General features: G+C 43.2%; 1 long non-coding RNA gene across 1 annotated transcript in view; it reads left to right on the plus strand.

Moving 5' to 3' along the window:
• The first annotated feature begins 553 nt into the window (after positions 1–553).
• Positions 554–7,862, plus strand: part of LOC135740002 (uncharacterized) — a 77,382-nt gene continuing 70,073 nt past the window's right edge. Inside the window, exon 1 of the long non-coding RNA XR_012337247.1 lies at positions 554–759. This is a non-coding gene — a long non-coding RNA (uncharacterized lncRNA). The remainder of the gene's footprint in view (positions 760–7,862) is intronic.

Raw genomic sequence — 7,862 nt, forward strand, 5'->3', positions numbered from 1 at the left:
AGTTAATAAATAAATAAATAACCAAATGTTATTTTTTGGTTGCTTTTATATCTTTTAGTATAGTGTTTGTTAAGCGAATTTACATATTATTATTATTATTATTAAATCGTGTTAAATGTATTGCTTAATTAATAATAAATAGTCAAAAGATCATAATAAAAACTTCCTCCACTGCCTATTGAATGCGCTACACCCAGTCCAGTAGGAGGCGCTAATGACCCTTCAGTTGCCAATCGCCACTCAGGCCAAAAGCGCAGAAGAGCAGAAGAACAAAAATGACCATTGCTGCGTCCGAAACCGCCTACTACATACTATATAGTACGCGAAAAGCAGTACGCGAGGCGAGTAGTATGTCCGAATACATAGTATTCGAAAAACATTATGCGAAAAGTACCCGGATGACCTACTACTTCCGGTTAGATTTAGCAGTGTGCATACGATGGACGCTTCACTATCCCATGATGCCCCGGACGAGGAGTTATCCAACGAAGAAGAAGAGGCACGCGGCTGTTTTCACGCTGAAATGACATGACGTGATGACGACGTATGTCACGTGATGTAGCAACATGGCGGATGTAGTACGTCCGAATCTCATTCATACTACCCGGATTCATACTATACAGTACCTACTGTTTTAACGCCAAGTAAGTAGGCACTTCATCTAATTCAGTACCTACTATACAGTATGCGGTTTCGGACGCAGCCCATGAAAATCTGACAGGACTGAGAAGATGACAACAGCACAGCGGGGTTTTAGAAGTAAGTTTAAAATATTTAATATCATTAAAAAATCATTACTGTTAGGGGAGGTTTGCAAGTTTTTGTCGTAGTAATCTTGTAGCTTGCGGTTTACTATGGTTTGATCCTTAATTTTTAGGGGCCAAGCCCGCAGGGCGGCAGGCCACTATTGTAATTGATGGTTTTCTTATTAGGGGTCAAGCACCGAAGGTGCTGAGACACCTATTGCAATTGTTAGTATTATTAGGGGTCAAGCACCGAAGGTGCTGAGACACCTATTGCAATTGTTAGTATTATTATTAGTGGTGCTTGCATTTATGCAAAGCATCACTATTACTATTCCTCAAAGATATTATTATTATTATTCTTCTTTTTCTGGACACTTTTTCGGCGCGTAACTCGTCCCGCACGCTTTGTCGTAGACCCATAAATTAGGGCTCAAATCGACCGGATTATTGAGGAGAGGTGTGCTATGACTTTTATAAGCGATCGGGTGCATGATTTCCGAAAGGGGCGCGAAAAACCTCCCGAAAACGTCCCATTGACTTTACATTGCGCCCAACTTTGACGAGTCATAGCTCCGCTCGAGGATTTTGTAGAAACATGTGGGTTACAACATTTGAAGAGGGTGGTAGGCTCTGTAAGAACATGGATCACAATGGGGTGTAAGTTGTACCCCTGGGGTGTAAGAGGTGCCCAAAAGTGCCCCAATGAAAAGTCAATGGGGCAAAATCCCATAGACTTACCATTGCAAAAATTTTGACGGGTCATAGGTCCGAGCCAGGATTTCATAGAAACATGTGGGTTACTAAATTTGAAGAGGGTGCTAGACTCTGTCAGGACGTCCTCCACAATGGGGTGTAAGGTTACCATAGCAACCATTTTGGGCACCCTAGCAACCAATACCATAGACTGCCATTATAAAATGCCCGGATGGATATCTTTGCACCACAGTGTCATAGAGACATGGGGGTGGGCTCATTTTACTCAGGCATCCAATCAGTCTCTCAGGATCCTTACAGACGTACTAAGCCACGCCCCTAGCAACCACTTTTGAGCACCCTAGCAACATAAAATACAAACAGTTATATCTCGGCATCAGAACATCGTAGAGACACGGGGGTTGGACCGTTTTACTTGTGACTAGGGGTGTAACAATTGGGCACATCATTGGCCACTTCCAAGCCACGCCCCTAGCAACCAAATTTGAGCACCCTAGCAACCGAATAAACAAAGCCTTATATCTCCGCATCAGAACATCGTAGAGACACGGGGTTTGGACCGTTTTACTTGTGACTCGGAGTGTAATCACTGGGCACATCATTGGCCACTCCCAAGCCACGCCCCTAGCAACCAAATACAGTACCCTAGCAACAGAGTAAACAAAGCCTTATATCTCCGCATCAGAACATCGTAGAGACACGGGGGTTGGACCGTTTTACTTGTGACTCGGAGTGTAATCACTGGGCACATCATTGGCCACTCCCAAGCCACGCCCCTAGCAACCAAATACAGTACCCTAGCAACAGAGTTAACAAAGCCTTATATCTCCGCATCAGAACATCGTAGAGACACGGGGGCTGGACCGTTTTACTTGTGACTCGGAGTGTAATCACTGGGCACATCATTGGCCACTCCCAAGCCACGCCCCTAGCAACCAAATACAGTACCCTAGCAACAGAGTAAACAAAGCCTTATATCTCCGCATCAGAACATCGTAGAGACACGGGGGTTGGACCGTTTTACTTGTGACTTGGAATGTAATCACTGGGCACATCATTGGCCACTCCCAAGCCACGCCCCTAGCAACCAAATACAGTACCCTAGCAACAGAGTAAACAAAGCCTTATATCTCCGCATCAGAACATCGTAGAGACACGGGGGTTGGACCGTTTGACTCATGACTCGGAGGGTAATCACTAGTGGATGCAATTTTTTTCCCTAGCAACCAAATACAGTACCCTAGCAACAGAGTAAACAAAGCCTTATATCTCCGCATCAGAACATCGTAGAGACACGGGGGTTGGACCGTTTGACTCGTGACTCGGAGGGTAATCACTAGTGGATGCCATTTTTTTCCCTAGCAACCAAATACAGTACCCTAGCAACAGAGTAAACAAAGCCTTATATCTCCGCATCAGAACATTGTAGAGACACGGGGTTTGGACCGTTTGACTCGTGACTCGGAGGGTAATCACTAGTGGATGTCATTTTTTTCCCTAGCAACCAAATACAGTACCCTAGCAACAGAGTAAACAAAGCCTTATATCTCCGCATCAGAACATCGTAGAGACACGGGGGTTTGACCGTTTGACTCGTGACTCGGAGTGTAATCACTAGTGGATGCCAATTTTCTCCCTAGCAACCAAATACAGTACCCTAGCAACCGAATAAACAAAGCCTTATATCTTCACATCAGAATATCGTAGAGACATGTGGGTTGAATTGTTCTACTTTTGGCTTGGAGTATAATCATGTATTGTCCCCCGAAATTTGCCACGGCAAGCACCACTTCACATTTTCTTCAGGAAATGTACCTATCTAGTTATATTTTATTCTTACATCTGCACGTTTTTTCGGCACCTAACTCGTCCCGCACGGTTTGTCGTAGACCCATGAAAGAGGGCTCAAATCGACCGGCTTATTGAGGAGAGGTGTGCTATGACTTTTATAAGCGATCGGGTGCAGGATTTCCGAAAGGGGGGCGAAAAACCACCCGAAAAATCCCATTGACTTAACATTGCGCCCAACTTTGACGAGTCATAGCTCCGCTCGAGGATTTTGTAGAAACATGTGAGTTACAACATTTGAAGAGGGTGGTAGACTCTGTAAGAACATACATCACATTGGGGTGTAAGTTGTACCCCTGGGGTGTAAGAGGCGCCCAAAAGTGCCCCAATGAAAAGTCAATGGGGGAAAATCCCATAGACTTAACATTGCAAAAACGTTGACGGGTCATAGGTACAGGCGAGGATTTTGTAAAAACATGTGCGTTACATTATTTGAAGAGGGTGGTAGACTCTGTAAGAACATGGATCACAATGGGGTGTAAGTTGTACCCCTGGGGTGTAAGAGGCACCCGAATTTTCCCATTGACTTATAATGGGGCAGGAAACATGCCCATATAAGGGAATAAAAAAGTTCCAGATGGGATATCTTTGCTTTACAATGTCGTAAAGACAAGGGGGTGGGCTCATTTTACTCAGACATCCAATCAGTCTATCAGGATATTCCCAAAGCTTTTAAGCCACGCCCCTAGCAACCACTTTTGAGCACCCTAGCAACATAAAATTCAAACAGTTATATCTCTGCATCAGAACATCATAGAGACACGGGGGTTGGACCGTTTGACTAGTGACTCGGAGTGTAATCATTATGGGATGCCAATTTTTTCCCTAGCAACCAAATACTGTACCCTAGCAACAGAGTAAACAAAGCCTTATATCTCCGCATCAGAACATCGTAGAGACATGGGGGTTGGACCGTTTCACTCCTGACTCGGAGTGTAATCATTATGGGATGCCAATTTTTTCCCTAGCAACCAAATAAGGTACCCTAGCAACAGAGTAAACAAAGCCTTATATCTCCGCACCAGAACATCGTAGAGACACGGGGGTTGGACCGTTTGACTCGTGACTCGGAGTGTAATCATTATGGGATGCCAATTTTTTCCCTAGCAACCAAATACAGTACCCTAGCAACAGAGTAAACAAAGCCTTATATCTCAGCATCAGAACATCGTAGAGACACGGGGGTTGGACCGTTTGACTAGTGACTCGGCGTGTAATCATTATGGGATGCAAATTTTTTCCCTAGCAACCAAATACAGTACCCTAGCAACAGAGTAAACAAAGCCTTATATCTCAGCATCAGAACATCGTGGAGACACGGGGGTTGGACCGTTTGACTCGTGACTCGGAGTGTAATTATTATGGGATGCCAATTTTTTACCTAGCAACCAAATACAGTACCCTAGCAACAGAGTAAACAAAGCCTTATATCTCCGCATCAGAACATCGTAGAGACACGGGGGTTGGACCGTTTGACTCGTGACTCGGAGTGTAATTATTATGGGATGCCAATTTTTTCCCTAGCAACCAAATACAGTACCCTAGCAACAGAGTAAACAAAGCCTTATATCTCCGCATCAGAACATCGTAGAGACACGGGGGTTGGACCGTTTGACTCGTGACTCGGCTTGTAATCACTATGGGATGCCATTTTTTTCCCTAGCAACCAAATACAGTACCCTAGCAACAGAGTAAACAAAGCTTTATATCTCCGCATCAGAAGATCGTAGAGACACGGGGGTTGGACCGTTTGACTAGTGACTCGGAGTGAAATCATTATGGGATGCCAATTTTTTCCCTAGCAACCAAATACAGTACCCTAGCAACAGAGTAAACAAAGCCTTATATCTCCACATCAGAACATCGTAGAGACACGGGGGTTGGACCGTTTGACTCGTGACTCGGAGTGTAATCATTATGGGATGCCAATTTTTTCCCTAGCAACCAAATACAGTACCCTAGCAACAGAGTAAACAAAGCCTTATATCTCAGCATCAGAACATCGTAGAGACACGGGGGTTGGACCGTTTGACTAGTGACTCGGCGTGTAATCATTATGGGATGCAAATTTTTTCCCTAGCAACCAAATACAGTACCCTAGCAACAGAGTAAACAAAGCCTTATATCTCAGCATCAGAACATCGTGGAGACACGGGGGTTGGACCGTTTGACTCGTGACTCGGAGTGTAATTATTATGGGATGCCAATTTTTTCCCTAGCAACCAAATACAGTACCCTAGCAACAGAGTAAACAAAGCCTTATATCTCCGCATCAGAACATCGTAGAGACACGGGGGTTGGACCGTTTGACTCGTGACTCGGAGTGTAATTATTATGGGATGCCAATTTTTTCCCTAGCAACCAAATACAGTACCCTAGCAACAGAGTAAACAAAGCCTTATATCTCCGCATCAGAACATCGTAGAGACACGGGGGTTGGACCGTTTGACTCGTGACTCGGCTTGTAATCACTATGGGATGCCATTTTTTTCCCTAGCAACCAAATACAGTACCCTAGCAACAGAGTAAACAAAGCTTTATATCTCCGCATCAGAAGATCGTAGAGACACGGGGGTTGGACCGTTTGACTAGTGACTCGGAGTGAAATCATTATGGGATGCCAATTTTTTCCCTAGCAACCAAATACAGTACCCTAGCAACAGAGTAAACAAAGCCTTATATCTCCACATCAGAACATCGTAGAGACACGGGGGTTGGACCGTTTGACTAGTGACTCGGAGTGTAATCATTATGGAATGCCAATTTTTTCCCTAGCAACCAAATACAGTACCCTAGCAACAGAGTAAACAAAGCCTTATATCTCCACATCAGAACATCGTAGAGACATGGGGGTTGGACCGTTTGACTCGTGACTCGGAGTGTAATCACTATGGGATGCCAATTTCCCCCCTAGCAACCAAATACAGTACCCTAGCAACAGTGTAAACAAAGCCTTACATCTCCGCAGCAGAACATCGTAGAGACACAGGGGTTGGACCATTTTACTTGTGACTCGGCATGTAATCACTAGTGGATGGAAATTTTTCCCTAGCAACCAAATACAGTACCCTAGCAACCGGATAAACACAGCCTTATATCTCCGCATCAGAACATCGTAGAGACACGGGAGTTGGATTGTTTTACTTTTGGCTTGGAGTATAATCATATACGTTCCCCAGAATTTTGCCACGGCAAGCACCACTCACATTTTCTTCAGGAAATGTACCTATCTAGTTATTATTATTATTCTTACTCTTGTCCAATGGGAGTCTATGGCAGCCCTATGAACCGTAAGTAGTAGAGTGATGAAATTTGGCACAGTTGTAGTGGTGGTCCTAAAAAGTCATGTGACCAAAAATGGGGTCTCTAGCAGTAACTCTATAGCGCCACCAGCAGTGCAAAAATTCAATGTTCAAACTGTTATAATTGGTGAACCATTTGATCTATGAAAATTCTACTTAGTACACGTGATTGCTCTCATCCCACTTATTGAATTTGATACTTTACAGTAAGACTCCACCCATTACAGTAGCGGCCATTTTGAAATGTACAGTATTTCGTTTTTTCGCTACTCCTCCTTCAAATTTGGTTCAATTCTTATGAGATTTGGCACATGTGATCTTTGGAGTGAGCCGCATAGAAATGACTGAACAGAATTTTGATATTTTTCTTTATTTAAAAGTAATTCATGCGTGAACTTAACGAGATTGACGCAAAATTGGTTCTGAAGCTGTATCTCGGTCATTCTTTGATCAATCGAGATGAAATTTGGTACGCTTCATGTCGACCATGAAATGGGGGTCCATGCCAATTTGGTGACAGCGCCACCTATGGGTCATGAGATAGTAAAAAAGGCTATTTTTGCGCATAACTTCTGAATCGTTTGTCAGAAAATTATGATCTTGGTGTCTACGGATTCCTTACCTCATGCCGCATCTGTCGATGTGGATTATGCCGGGTTTGACCGAACCGCCTGTCCGCCATTTTGAAACTTGTCATAAATTGTTATAACTTTTGAAGTATTAGATATATTGGCGCAAAAATCGGTAGGAAGCTTTGGCATGATGTCCTGATTGTATCTGGGAAGTCAGAATACAGCGCCACCTAGGGGTTATAAACTATAACAGTTCTTATAGAACTGCTCATAACTTCTGAATACTTTGTCGGATATTAATTTTCTTTGTGAAATTGTATTCACTGGTTTATGCCGATTGCAACGATACCTCGTTTGTCATTTTCCATCATTCTGTTCATGTGTTATTGTAAGGCATATGGTAAATGATTTTTTCGCTACTCCTTTTACAAATTTTGTTTATTTTATGCCAGGTTCTGCTCATATAATGTTTGGAGCAATCCGCACAGAAATGACTGAACAGATTTTTCTTGCACCTAGGAATTTTTTGAGAAAAACCTCTGTAAAGTTGATCGTCCCTGTGATGTTGTCTATTTGTCATAGTTAATTACTTTATATTACATTTTATAGCGTTACTCTACGGAATGTTCTTCTTGTCTTCAATCTCACTTGAGCTTTTTGATTCTCATATACATTGTATT

The sequence above is a fragment of the Paramisgurnus dabryanus genome, chromosome 9 (assembly GCF_030506205.2).
Source record: "Paramisgurnus dabryanus chromosome 9, PD_genome_1.1, whole genome shotgun sequence".
NCBI classification, from domain to species: Eukaryota; Metazoa; Chordata; class Actinopteri; order Cypriniformes; family Cobitidae; genus Paramisgurnus; species Paramisgurnus dabryanus.